General features: G+C 36.7%; 1 protein-coding gene across 4 annotated transcripts in view; it reads left to right on the top strand.

Moving 5' to 3' along the window:
* LOC109098557 (B-cell CLL/lymphoma 9-like protein) overlaps nucleotides 1-14,885 on the top strand; it is an 83,989-nt gene that overhangs the window by 35,952 nt on the left and 33,152 nt on the right. For 2 of the 4 annotated variants that reach the window (XM_042717431.1, XM_042717434.1), the window contains exon 1: nucleotides 13,466-14,157. The exons of 1 other annotated variant lie outside the window; for it this stretch is intronic. The gene's annotated coding sequence lies outside the window, so the exon portion shown is untranslated. Of the gene's footprint in view, nucleotides 1-13,465; nucleotides 14,158-14,196; nucleotides 14,620-14,885 lie in introns of those variants that run through there. One more of the 4 variants, XM_042717433.1, reaches the window with a different exon arrangement.

The following is a 14,885-nucleotide window of genomic DNA, read 5'->3' on the forward strand; positions in this document are numbered from 1 at the left end:
ATCCGAGACCAGCTTTCCAAACTCAATTCCATGACTCTTCCGAGATATTCAAAACCTTTGTCCTTCCGTCTTGTGCTTGTTACACTTAACGGAATCTCATGCTATAGTACTACCATTACCTACATTTTTGCAGAACTCATATACATACAATTCACTGTAGCTGAAATGAGTAGCTTCACATTCTCTTGTAAAACCTTTGCATTTCCCCCAAAAATCTTTGTGTTCGCTCCCAAAACTTCTGCGTTTACTGAGAAACTTTGCATTTGCTTGCAAAAGCACTGAAATAATGTCACTCAAATTGAATTTGATTGTATAAGTTTTGGGCAAATTATGATTACAGTTTATTGATTATCAAATTATCAATTATCAATTGATTAAAAAATATGTATTTTTGTAGGGTTCCTAGCACAATACTATGCATGATTCATAAACTAATACACTTTCATGTAATCAAATCCATATGTACGGCTTTTCTGGTGTGGTAAACTTGCTTGGTAGCTCACCTGGTACAGCACTGCAATTGCAATGCAGAGTGCTCAGGTATAGAAGCAAGTTTATAAAGGCTTGGTTGCTTCAGCGAATGTGTTTTCTGTTAACATTACCAGTTAGGTTTAGTGTAGTGGTATGCCGTTTTCAAATGCGATAGAGAATTATCCTTTTAATGCTACTCACTGGATATTTCATTTCTGACCTGCCACAATATGTTCAACAACAAACAGAATGAAATATCGCCATATTCATGTTCATCCATTTTGGATGCTTTTAACGCCACTCACTGGATATTCCACTTTGAAAGTGTAACAAAATGTGCAGGAAGCAACATAACATCATTCTGAGGAAATATCACCACAGACATGTTTTTTTCCAATGACCTTGGGTTGGTATTTAGAAACGGATACAAAGCATAAAACGTTATGAGCACAGTTTAATGTTAACATGATATTTCAAACCTCCTATGGTCTGTCTGGATTTTAAACAGGCAATCCATTTAGTCACTCAGCTTTGTAGCACATACATTCTCATTTAAAGTGACTTTCAGTTACACTAATTGCCAGGACAGACCCTCTGGAACAACCTGGGGCGGAACATGAGGAAGTGTCACGCTCCAGGGAAGAACGGTGACAGAATGGGGCTGAAATCATAGCACTTCTCAGTTCCTGGGTCAACACTGCTTGAGTTTGAGCCCACAACTTCTGTGTTCACAACTCGGACCATTGCCCATCACAATCTGGAATTTAAATACTTCATTTAGGCTCTTGTTGAAAAAGTATCATTAAAGGATTAAATTCATTTTTGTACCCTAAAATGAAAATTCTGTCATTATTCTGTCACTCCAAACCTGTATTTCAATTTTTTTTTTTTTTCATGAGCTGTTCAGAATTTGTGTGAGAAACAGACCATTTAAGTTGTCATTTGCTGGACAGTCATTGATGTTAAACTTGAAATGTTCCTGGTTTGACATTAATGACTGGTTGGTTATTGCATGTTTCTTGACCAGTCACAATGCAAGGGGAAATAATTTAGGGGGGTAAAACATCTTAAATGGATAGTCCGCCCAAAAATGAAATTCTGTCATCACTGTCTCCTATTTATGTACTTCCAAACCTGTATGACTTTACCTTGTGTGGAACACAAATAGAGATGTTTAGCAGAAGGTCAAGAGCTGTGTGCAGCATTCTGAAATTATGATATGTGAGAAACAGGCTAAAATTTTACTTGTTATTTGCTGAAAATATTCCCAAAAGTGATTGATTACAAACCTGAAATGTTTCTGGTTTGAGATCAATAAGTCTATTTGCTTCTTGCATGTTTCTTGACCAATTATGATGCATCAAAGAATTATTTAAGAACAAACAAGCTGGTTATAGCTCAAATGAAGCTATAATGTATGGCTGGAAAAAAAAAAAAAAAAATATTTATATAGATTAACATTCATACAGACTACTTTTATGGTGCTTTTTTCCTTTCTAGTGCTCCAAAGTGGAAATGATTGTTATTTTTTATCATATAGCACAGATCAGCTCAGGCATTCTGCATAATATTGTTTTTGTGTTCCACAGAGGGAAGAAAATGGTGCGGGACTGGAAAAAATGACAATTTTCCTTTTCTGGATGAACTAATTCTTTACTGATGCAATAATCATATGAAAGCTAGGATGCACCTTAATAGAAAACTCTGTCTATAAATAATGTTAAAAATTAAAGTCAATTAATCAATTAACTTGATATGGTGTTCCATACAGCCTTTAAATTCTAACCCAGTAATGAAATGCCGGTGGTCTATGCTGTTCATCTGCTGGTCTAGGGAGGTATAGAGCCTCGGGCAAGGTTGAGTCAAGGTGCTGTGCTTAATTCATACGGGGAGAAAAACTATATGTGAAGGTTGAGGTGAAAAACTGAACTGTGTATACTATTACTACTTTACTAGAACTAATGATTTTAATAAATAATGATACTCATTTGAGGTTTGGGTCTTATTCAGTGCTAAGAGGGCATTTGTGGCAACGCTAAGTAGTTGAAAAGGGGGGCAAAGAACTCTTGCATGTGTAAGAGAGAGAGTGTCTTGCCTTTCTTGTAAGTGTGTGTGTGTGTGTGATATTTTTAGCTTGTTCCCTCCATGAGAGGGTGTGCTGCTGGAACACTATTCTTGTGTGTTTCGGAAACAAGCTCCAGTGCTACCAACAAAAACTTCCACAGCTCACACATGTACACACAGAGATACAAACTGTTCCCCTAAAAAGACTACTGGCCAGATTTGGCACCAAAACCACAAATGCTTTACAATATTTTATTTTGTCTTTACTTCTTTGTTTTATTTGAGAATTTGTTCTAATAGCTGAAGTGTGCACTTTGGGTCAAGTTCTGTTGCTTTTAAATGTGATTTATTAATACATTTCCACTTGACTGCTTGACCTCTGTAGCTAGATAATAAGAACCAAATTTGCTCTGTTGTCCAGACTAAAAATTAAGACTATATAAAATTTACTTCATAATTGTCCCTGGTCTTATTTTGCAACATTCAACAAAAGCTTTTCTGTAAGCTGTTCTGCAACAAAACTTTACATGATCAAAACATTTTGATCAAAAGATTATTTCTAATATATATTAGAAATTTATTAGAAAATTATAAATTATTTCTCACTGGATAAACTTATATATATTGGGATATATAGAGTGCAAACTAATATTTATATGCATCTTATATAAGTAGTTTGCTATACCGTTAGAAAGATATAATTTATATATAAGCTATTTAGGAATTCATCTATACAATTCCTATATATAATGTTTACTTCTATAATTCTTATATATAATGTTTATTTATTTATTTTAATATTGTTAAATTATTCCTCACTGAATAATCTGTCGTAGTCAAAACTTCATATTACAGAAGTTAAATGCTTTGTGAATTGCCATGCTATTTTCAAGTCAACATAACTTTATTCTGGTACTAAATAGGGCTGCACTATTAATCAAATTTCTAATCACGATTACAATTACGGATGCCACAATTACGTAATCTTTCAAAGCAGCAATTAATCTTTCAAAGTCCACTTATGTTATTCTGCGTTTTTTTCTCGACATGTTATCTTAAGGGTTTTTCCATTGTTTTAATTTTAGTTTTAGTATAACATATCATATAATACCATTCATATTTGTACTTTTTTATAATTTAAAGAAGAAACCAATCTGATGTATAGTTGACATTTGAGGCTTAATACTATAGAAAAGTACCAAAAGTTTTGCCAGTTAGAGTGTTTATAGCTTGTTTATTGTCATATAAAAATACGGCATGCAGTTGCATCAAACAATGGTATAAACATCCTTCAATGTAAACTGTGATAATCATAATTAATAATCGCAATTACAATTTCAAGGGAATAATAGACAATTATTACTATTTTCATAATCGTGCAGCCACAGTACTAAACACCCATTTATAAATCAAACAATCAGTCAATCAATTGCAGATCCAAGCCCACCCTACATTATTTCCCACTAAATGTTCAGATACGAAGCATTACAGACGTTAAATGTCTCACGGATGCCATTTCAGGTTGTATTTAAGTTACTTAGCTTTAAACTTGTCTATTAAGAGCAGTACCACTCAGGACAACCTCTATCAGCATTCATGGAACAGCATGTTGTATCCACACAAAGCTTGTAGATATTAACCTTCAACCTCATTTTCCTTCCTCGTTTAGGATAGTTAATTACAAGGGCTGGCCAAGCTCTCGCCATTGTGTGTGTGAAGAGCATGGTAGACAGTCGACTCATTTGTAAGCACTAAACGAACACTAATTCACGGCCATGTCAGTGTGGCCCTTAAACGGCCAAAGACTGAGGTAATAACACTTCTGTTTGCATCCGTAGAGGTCTACACTGATGGTGACCCTAACTGATGCTGTGAACTTTCATTCGCTTGCCCGTCTCCCTGGCTACAGAGGCCCCGCCCCCACGGGGAGTTCCAGCCACACAGATGGCTCCCTGATGGTCTGTTTACATCTTATTTGCATACAGAGATCTCCACGTCTTGTCGCTGTCATAACAGACGAGTGCGTCCGAGCTTCAAGTGCCAGCGATAACTGCAGGGGTGCTACTCCCCATCTCAAACGCACAAGACATACAGTTCACAGATTTACAAAAAGTTTTCTTCGTATTTTCGTCTGGTTATTACTTTTAACATATATGGATTCAGAAGGATTATAAAAAAAACACGGAAAAGGATTGGTGTTATTGGAGTTTAGCGCTATTTGTACGTTTGTGTATAAGTGAACCAGGATGTGCTTTAACGAGGTCAATTTGGTTGTGTATAGTGAAGAGGTTTCGTCGGAAGATATTGATTTTTTAATTACGTATCTTGCCTCAAAATAGCAGCAGAATGGCGCTCACTCTTTAACAGCTGGCTGCAGACCCGGGAGAGAATAAACCTCATTGATATTCAAACCGCTCTTTATCAAGGGGACAGAGACCTGCAAGAGAAAGAGATGGGCGGAAGAGAAAGGAAAAGAGAAAGTCAAATTCACTATCTGCATTAGTGGAGTTTGTTTTTTAGAGCATAGAAAAAAAAATATTTTCCCCTAGTGTTATTTGATAATATCAGATAAAGCATATTGCACCAAAAACATTCATTTTCTAATATTGCATGACAGTTTTCCCAATTAAACACACTCATTTTCTAATATTGCATGACAGTTTTCCCAATTAAACACACTGTTTGTTGCTTACCGTATGGGTTCTGTTTGCTGTTTTTTTATACAGCTTTCTAATATTGCATGACAGTTTTCCCAATTAAACACACTGTTTTTTTTATTGGCATTTTTGCAAAGAGAAAAACCTGAATGATAACGTAAAAGATTCACAATAACTGAGCTGGTTAAACTGTTACGAAATTATACTGTATTACAGTTACTTCTGGTTATACACCCAACAGGCAGGTGATAAGTGACTGTGCTTCTGAGCCCTTGTTCATTCATTCAGCCAATTTGTTTCAAATACTGATTAATTCGGAACCAAGAGTCAATGAATCATTAACTCAGAAGATTTGTTTGAAAATGCTGCTTCATTCACAAACCAAGTGTGAGTGAGGCATAACTAGCTATATTGTATCTACAGTATAAATTACGTTTTATTAAAGGGGTCGTTTAACATTAAAGGGGTCATGAACTGCTTTTTTTAGGCTAATTATTTTGTACTATTCTCCAAGATCCACCAATAGCTTTGTGGTTAGTGTGTCGACATACAGCACAACTGCGCTCATGGCGACCTGAGTTCGATTCCTGTCTTGAGGTCCTTTGGCGATTTCTCTCTCCTCCCAGTGCTATCCTGTCGTCTATCTCTACTGTCCCTATCTATAAAATATAATGCATTAAAGGCCCATAAAAATATCTTATTATTTTATTTTTTATTTTTAACCTTATTTTAGGTTAAAAAAGCATAACAACCCTGCTTTGAATTGTGCTTTGTTTGTAAACGAATCCACTGTAAAGTGAAGTGAACAAAATACTAAGTTCTTACTAACACGGTCTGGAACTTCATTAAAAATAAAGTATATTCAATCTTTCCTAATATTGTGATCAGAAGGAAGGCAATGCCAAGACTGTTTTACCACAGCTTGGCACTGTTCAATATCTTGTTGTTTTCAGAGTCATTTCTTTCGTTTGATTTCTGTGTAGACCTGTGTTTGCCGCTCTCTTTATGTACACTATATTCACAAAATGGTGGGCGGGGCTAAACAGGCAGTGCTGTAGATGCAGGCGTTGATGATCTTCTGCGGAGGTGGAGTTTAGCCACACTATTACGTCATAAAGTGGCACATTCCACAACCTGTCATTTTGGCAGATTGGTTTCAATATAAGCTGTTTTTAGCAGTTCATAATGTATTTATTAAACGGTTAAATGCAAGGACACACTTGCAATCCTGGAAGGAGTTTTTGAAAGAATTTATGAAACAAATGACTGCTTTTATTTACAGTAATACATTTGCAGTTTACTAGTTTAGAATTTGAGTGTGTGCCTGTATGCCTTTCTGTGCTTGAACAAGCTTTTGTGTATGTTTTTTAGAAATTCTGGTTGTGCTCTGGCTTTGACAGTGTGTTTGTATGTATGTGTTCTGGCGTTCCTCCAAGTGGGTCGAGGGGCCCAGCAGAGAGCAGACTGTTTCAGGGTGGCTGGGAGGAATATCTTTCTCTGGTCTTGCTGTATGCCTTCATAAACCTTACAGCTTTCTTTTCTAGCAGCATTTGCCTGAGTGTGCACTGCTGTTCTTTTCTCCCTCCACCAGCATCAGGCACAATCTATTCCTCCCTGTTTGATTGGCAGGTGTTGGCTCATAACTTCGAACTTGTTCCTCCTGCTCATTGTGAGGTAATGACTTCTGATTGTAGTGGATGGAAGCCAGCCTTTCAGCTAAATAATCTAGGCTAATGACGGCGCTCTTCAATTATTTATCAGACTCAACACGCTTGCTCTGCACAGTATATATAGACATCCTGCTGGCTGGTTGGCTGGCTGGCCTGATGACCTAGTGACTGACTGGCAGCCGTGCTGACTGGCCTATTTGCCAGGATTTGCTGAGTCACGCTGTCCATGGGGTGGAGGGGCTCTCGATAGCTGTTCCTAGATCTGCAGGGAGGCACTAATTCTGATTCTAATGTGTATTAATGTACATTTGTGTTTCACAGAGTCAACATTTTTCTGAGTACACTTTAAAGACCCCAATATATGGTTCAGCAAGTGCAATTTTCTTTCCTCCGTTGATGTATTTACTATGAAATCCATCCATCCATCCATCCATCCATCCATCTATCTATCTATCTATCTATCTATCTATCTATCTATCATGTAAATGATGTACATGTAAATGTAAAAAAAAAGAAAAAAAGATTTGCAGATTGAAGTTCATTAAAGTGATAGTTCACCCCAAAAAATGAATCATTAGCCATTGATAAATTGCCATTTACTCACCCTCGTATTGTTCCAAATCTGTATGTGTCTTTCTTATGTTGAACCTAAAAGAAGATATTTTGAAGAATGCTGGTAATCCCATTGACTTCCATTGTATTTCTTTCCCTATACAGAAGTCAATGAGGACCAACAACTATTTGGTTCCTCGATATTCTTCAAAATATATTCTTATGTGTTCAACATTAGAAAGAAACTTGTATAGGTTTGAAACAACATAAATGATGACAAAATCTTTGGGTGAACTACTAACAATATTGTGTTTCATATTTTGAAACCTAACCAACTTTTTAAAAAAGTTTATTTTCTAAAACGTTTGGACTGAAAAGTGTATATAGAATGAAATCATAAAATGCTGATTTCCAGGCCTTATAAAAAAATGACAGAAAAAGATAATTGCACATATTGAAAGTGTTATATTAGTATCATTTGCTATCATAGTATTTATTAATATATATTTTCTTTTTATTTATTAATATTAACTTTCATTTTTTTAATACATTTAGTTTTAGTAATTTTGATGTGCTTTTATATTAGTTTTTTATAGTTTTATTTTTTTATTTCAGTTTTAGTTTTAATACTTAAGCTTATTTTCATTCAGATGCTAATGTAACATTGCTTTTTTTCTTTCTTTCTTTTTGTTTTTGTTGAAGTTTTTTCACCTAATATTTCTACTCTATATTATTTCAGCTTTATTTCCATTAACAAAAAACTAACAATGAGCTGAGCTAACAATAACAACAAGACCTGGAAACCACTATTTTACATTTTCCATCATCATGAGAACCACAGAATTGTCCAAAACGCTTTAAATTTGCTATCTTTAGGTTACAAGCTCAAGACTGTTAACCACTAGGCACTCTAGTGTGTGGTTACCATTTAATAAATCCAAGTGATTAGGAGCAGTTTTAGATCCACGGGAACATCAAGGACACCTATTAAAAACACTAAAGCTCTTTAAACTGCTCTCGTGTTGCTGACTGAGAGAAAAGATGTGGGCATAAATGTGTTGTTGAGTGAAGAAAACCAAAGTCTGTTTAGCAAATGCCACAATGGCCTCCTCAGCCGCCCTGACAACCACAAACCGCTACAGCTACATTACAGTAAACACCCTCTGCGACTCACATACACACTGAGAGACAATAGTTAACGTGAGAAGGAAACAAACAGCTACAGTCTGTGTAAATGTTTACCAGGTTTAGATGATTATTCGTGCCCACAGAAACTCACAAATGCAGTGTGTTGAGGTATTTGTGTCTCTAAGCGTAGATGGCAGAAGACACCTGCATCTGAAATGTGGCATAGGGGCTGGCGTGCAGAACTACAACCACATAATGACTGGATACCTGCCTGAACAGATGACATGTATAAACCCCCCTATCAACACAGCCTTGGTGGTCCAGTCCTCACCTTCTAGTGGGGGACAAGCACATCCATTTGTGTTAGACAGGTAGAAGATAACATCTCATGCTATGGCTGTTTGGATCGTCACCAAAACTACTGAATTGAATTTTATCTACAAAGGTGTTCGAATGGCTATAGAAAGAAAAAAGTATGAAATTGGATGAGACGGGCTGAGGGAATAATTTGGGAAAGGGCCAATGACTAATACACGCCTATTCCCTCCTATAATACCATTAACTCTTCATGTACAGTTTCTGAACTTTTTTAGTAGAAAAAAAAAGTATTAGAAAAATTATTAGAAAAAAACTGCATGAAGTGACAAGAAATTGTTTAGGAAAGAGAAATGACATGGAATAAAGACACATCTACTGCAGAGAAAGTATAATAGGAAATCTTGAAGAAAAAACTGAAAATCGTGAAATCATATGTTCAGTATTGTTGCTGTAGGAATGGCAGCTAGGTTGTGTATTAACTGGACCAAAATAAAAACTTTTTTGAACAAATACAGCCTTGCTGAGCAAAAGACTTTCAAAAACAATCAAAATATGACCAATTTCAAAGTTTTGACTGGTAGTATCTGAACCCAAATCAAGTAGAAGCTGTACTTGAATGTCCATTTCCTACACAGATATTAACTGTCTGTCTGTTACCTTGATGGTAAACTGATTTGAGCGCTGGCTCAACCCGTTGCTAACCACTGCACCTTGGTAGAGTACGAAATACTGAGCACAGGGCACTTATGTTGCATGCTGGTGTTGCTCTTGAGTCTTTTTGTGTAAATCTAAAAGTGTTTACCAGGGATAGAGAGAAATGTTTCCTATTACAGTGACAGAGCGTGTAACACAGAGATGAATGAGATAGAGGTTGAAGGGAGAAGGAGGGTAGAGTGGCAAGAAGGAAATAAACTTTAGAGAAATGCAGAGAGAGAGAGGGGCAGACAAGGATGGATGGTGCAACTAAGCTATGCACGCTGCCAAAATCGTAGAAATAAATTAAAAAGTAGGAGTGGGGGCCCAGCAAAGGAAGTTTGTTTTGCTGTGACGTTTGTGCAGAGTCGAAAGACTTCTGTCCTGTCAAGACGGATATGACTGCGGCCAAAAAAATCTTTCCTTCAAACTTCAGCCAAAAGTTGAAGAGAGATCATAACTCTCTCACACTGGTAGCAATGAAAAAAAAAAAATAATTAAACCAATGCACACTTAATCACACAAGCATTTCACTTCTTCCCTTATTAATATACAATTAAAAAAACTTGCTCAAGTTCAAGTAAATGTGTTATTTAATTTTGTAAACGACAATTACACAGAAATTCATTTTGATAACTCTCTTTTAATTCAGGGCTTTGATATGCTATTATCAAATTAATTATGGTGCTTGATTAAATTGTTTGGTATTGGGTGGCATGTTGATGACATGTTAATTGTTCTTTTCAAAACACATTTATGCGTTTTTATGCAGCTGAAGCAGTTGATATTTGACCCTGAGGGAACCATGCAAGAGCAAACTGAGAGGGAAAATAGAGGGAAGAGAAGAAGGGACAGTTAAAGAAACAAATGTGGTGATTATAGACCAAAAAAATAAATAAAATAAAAAAAGTGTAGAAAAGTACTTCTATTTGTGACTTGTGTGTGTATATATATATATATATATATATATATATATATATATATATATATATATATATATATATATATATATATATATTTTTTTTTTTTTTTTTTTTTAACTATTATTATTTTATATGTCGGGCTTTACAGGTTTAACTTTTGACAGCTGGATCAAGATGATCCTGGTGATGAACCAGATCCTCTTTGTGCTCTTTTTTATTCAACCAGATGTCACAAGGTGACACTTGATGGTTAAACACACCTGTGCCATATGCCTCCAAGGGCTTATGTTCCTCACACATCTTCATCCTCATCATCAGAGCATCCAACAAAACTTGTGTAATGTCCAAAACAAGTACATGAAAGGCTTATAGTTACACAACTTGGATTTGACGGGTCACTGCCGTAAAGGGGTGCTATAACAGGCATTAAGAGAGTTTTTCTTTCAAGAAGAGTCTTGCTGAGTAAGTTGATTAAACTGCTAACAAGCCACCTGAATAAAAACACCGTTCAGCCAGTTTAATGACAGATATTTGAAGTTAACTACTCAAATAACCTTCACATTATAATGCAAGAATTAATTGAAAGTATGTGGGTAAAGTAAGGTCTCATTAATTAACTTAACTAACAATGATTATCACATTGGTTACAGTAGCCTATTTTTGTTAACCTTTGTTACTCAAGTCCATTAAATAATATTAAGAGATACATCATTTGTTTTTAATAATAGCTCGTTGAATTGAACATTAACTTTGATCATTAAGCATTTCTCATTGTTAGTATAGGTTAACTAATGCTAACAAACACAATCTTGTATTAATAAGGACTATAAGAGTTTATTAGTCATACTAAAATAACACCGACTCCATGCCAGTGTTTTGTATTTAGCAAGACAGCTCAGTTGAGCACACTTAAGTATGTAAACAGTGTCATCTGCCCCTGTTCTCTCCTTCATAGAGCAGAGAGGTAAAAGCTTCATAATCTGCTGAGACACTGTCATGTTTTTTTTCTCTCCTGGAAGAGAGTTAATACATTTCCTTTCTAGCAGCAGGGAAGCACTGTTTGTACGTATCACTGCTGGAGGAAAAGGCAACAGATCGTCGGTTTTCCTCTCCTTTGTTACCTTGGGGGACCCAGTTCGGGACACAGCAGTGGGTAAAAAGCGAGAAAGCAATTGCTAACATGACGGGGAATTGAGTACACCACAGGATGGAAAGAGAATCTTGTGCTGTTGTTTTTAGCCCCCCCCCCACCCCCTCCAAAAACAAAACAAGGCAGTGGAATCGTTTGGGTTTGTTGGTGGTACTGACAGTTCAGGATTAGATTGCCAGCAAATGCATTTAATCCCACGAGTCTCACCTCTCCTTTTTCTCAGCGTTTAATATTCTGTAGTGTGAACAACAGACACTGTCACCTCCGAGCGCTCACACACACACTAGTTATTATTTTGGTGTCGTTAAAATTAAGAGAAATGTATTTTAGTCCCCTCTCGCTCTCTATTTCAGGCTCAAATAAATAGCAATTTCTTGTTGTTTAAATAAGTAAATATATTTCTGCTCTTGCGCTGATACTTATGAAATCTGTTTGTATTCTGCCGCTCTCTGGTTTTGCTTCTATATGAGCTCTTGTTCCCGAAGTGTCTCAGTGGAACGGGGTGATATAAGGATTATGTGTCTCCAAATGACATTTAAACACAGGATCAGCAAAAGATTTTGGAAAAGATTGTTGGACATGTGGTATATTCCTGTGGGAGGGTGCTTGACATGAACTATGTGCCCTCAAAATGGACAAAAATGCAGATTTCTTAATGCAATATTACTTGTGGCCACAGGCGTTTTAATGAAACTTGTTAAGAACATGTTATAGTTTACCCTACACTCATAAGAAAGAAAAAAAAAAAGGAAATTATATATAAACTTTTACATAGGCTATTTTTCTTTTTGCATTAGAACAGTTCATCCCTCAGATTCTTCAGATAGGCCTAAATCTCATTCTCATTGCTGAAGAATGTAAAGAATAAACAGAAACACAAATACAATAATAATATCCTATTAATTAAGATTTAAAGTAATTATACATAATGGTAGTGTATTTATTTAAATTACAGTATTGCTCTCTCTTTTTTTGCTGCACTTGACTGCATATCCAGACTCATCATACTTATTTTACATAGTAGGGAAATATTTAGGCTTGGTTATTGTGTAACGATTGGATGATTTTGTCAATTTATCACATTAATAAATTGTTACTCTACTTTCGCTCTGAGCGGGTTTCTCTCGCTAATGTGTTGTGGGCGGGAATTTAGAAGCTTAGATTAATGTATTTTCATTTGTTGTAATAATAATTCGAATTGTAATAATTAATTTCTTTTGATTTGGGTAAATGTAATGCAGACAGTGTTTTCACGAGATTCATTTTTATCCAGCATCTGACATCACTTAAATGGTAGGAATGTGACTATAATTTTGACACCTTATCTTACCTCACAATGCCTCACTCTCAACAAAACAGCTGTACGCCAGGATTCAACACGTTCTTACTACACTGGTGAGCCCTTCCTCGCTTTGATTAGCCATTACCCATATTTGAATAACAAAGAATGTCGTCTGGATTCAGAGCACAGTCGCTCGGATTGATCTCCGCCGTCCGTCACTATATATTCAATGGCGAGTCAAACTGACCTAGAATTGCTACTTATTACAATATGGACTGAACCATCCGGCCGGATCAAAGAGGGGGGAGGGGAGCACACATCAGCAGCACTCGCTCATCTTTGACGGGGGAAGCCATGTTAGTGCCGTGAGCTATTTTAATCAATCGTGTTTCATACGGAAAGGCTGTGACTAGCACGTTTTGGGGAGACAGAATCGCTCGCGGAGCCCCGTCGCGCGGAATCGGACACCCCTCTGTGTTTTTCCAACCGCACACTTTTCACCATTAAAATATAGCGGCTTTCCCCCAACCACTGTAAAGGAGAGGATAAAGAAAACAGAGTATCCTTTTCGCATCTAAAACATATAATGTCGATTACTATAGCGAGAAACATAGCCCTACAAGTGTTCCGATATATTGTCTGGCGTTGATTCTCAGAAGAGATCTTTGTGTCGCTGCAGCCAGCTGCGGTTATTATTTGATCCACTGCTATTTTTAACGCATATCACTCGCTCTACAAATACACTGCAGACTTGATTTAAAGCGTGTATTCTAGTGGCTCTCTAGCACACAAGAGCCTGCGGGATTTAAGCTCTCTCTCTCTCTTTGGCCGGGAGCTTGATAAAACAGCTCCCCTCCCCCAAGCTTTGGCGAAACAGGAACAACTTCTTTGAGAGAGAAAAAAAAGGGCTGCACAAGTTTGGGACGTCTTGGATCCGCCGTTTGGCCATTTGTAGTCCGGAGCTGAGATTTTTTTCCTACACCGATACTTTGGGTTTCACCTAGGATTGCCGGAGCCCTTTGTTAGCGAGAAGGCTCGGGCATCCATGCTCTTGAATTTTTTTTCTTTGGAAAATGGGATACCTCTAGGATGATTATAATGAGGGGAATGCGCTCGCTTGTGGAATAACTTCACTTTTTTCCCCCCAGTGGGAATGGAATTCCCGGAGCCCTGATTTATTTTAGCAATTGCAAATGCAATGGGAAAGGTGCTTTATGAGGAATGTTTGCTGTTGCCGTGCTCAACATGGGTAAGATTTGTTTTGCTTTCGTTCATACTTTTCTTCCATGCTCGATTGGCCTTGCTCCCATTGAATTATACTTAGGAAACCCCAAAGAATGACTCATTTCGTATGATTCGCTTTTAAACGTCAAAAATAAATAGTCCAAGTGCTCTTAATTTAAATCGACTGTGTTATATATTTTTCTTAATCAACATGCATTCATAGTAAGGCACGTATAACTTTCTTGCAAATGCCATTATGGCTGGAGATGCTAAAGGAAGCTTGTTTTCCCACCCCGCGGTTTTCTCTCTCTTATACCTACTTTTAATCGCTACAAATCCCAACTGTTAATTTAAAAACACTTATTTCCGTATGCACCGTCCTTATACATTTCAAACACTTCTGTTTATCTCATAAACGCCTTTGCTTCCCCAACTTTCCTCGTTTTTTTGTCCTCTTCAGAGAATCCACCAGGTTACAAGGAAGTTGGTGAGGCCGCCGCTGCGTGTTTTTACAGCTCTCCATTGTTACATCAAGCCCCATTTACTTTTCTTACAATGTTGCTAAAACCCTCGTTTTGAAACCGTATATCCAGCTGAATGTGATACGCAACTCGACTGCAGATATAAATGGTTTTTGTTCATTAGTTTCCTCTGTGTGCAGGTATCTGTGTTGGGTTACTCGAGAGAGGCTAGTTAACTCTACACAGGCCTGCACACAGCAGGGTATATAACAAATGAGCAAAAACATAAGCA

This window comes from Cyprinus carpio, chromosome B1 (genome assembly GCF_018340385.1).
Source record: "Cyprinus carpio isolate SPL01 chromosome B1, ASM1834038v1, whole genome shotgun sequence".
Taxonomy (NCBI): domain Eukaryota; kingdom Metazoa; phylum Chordata; class Actinopteri; order Cypriniformes; family Cyprinidae; genus Cyprinus; species Cyprinus carpio.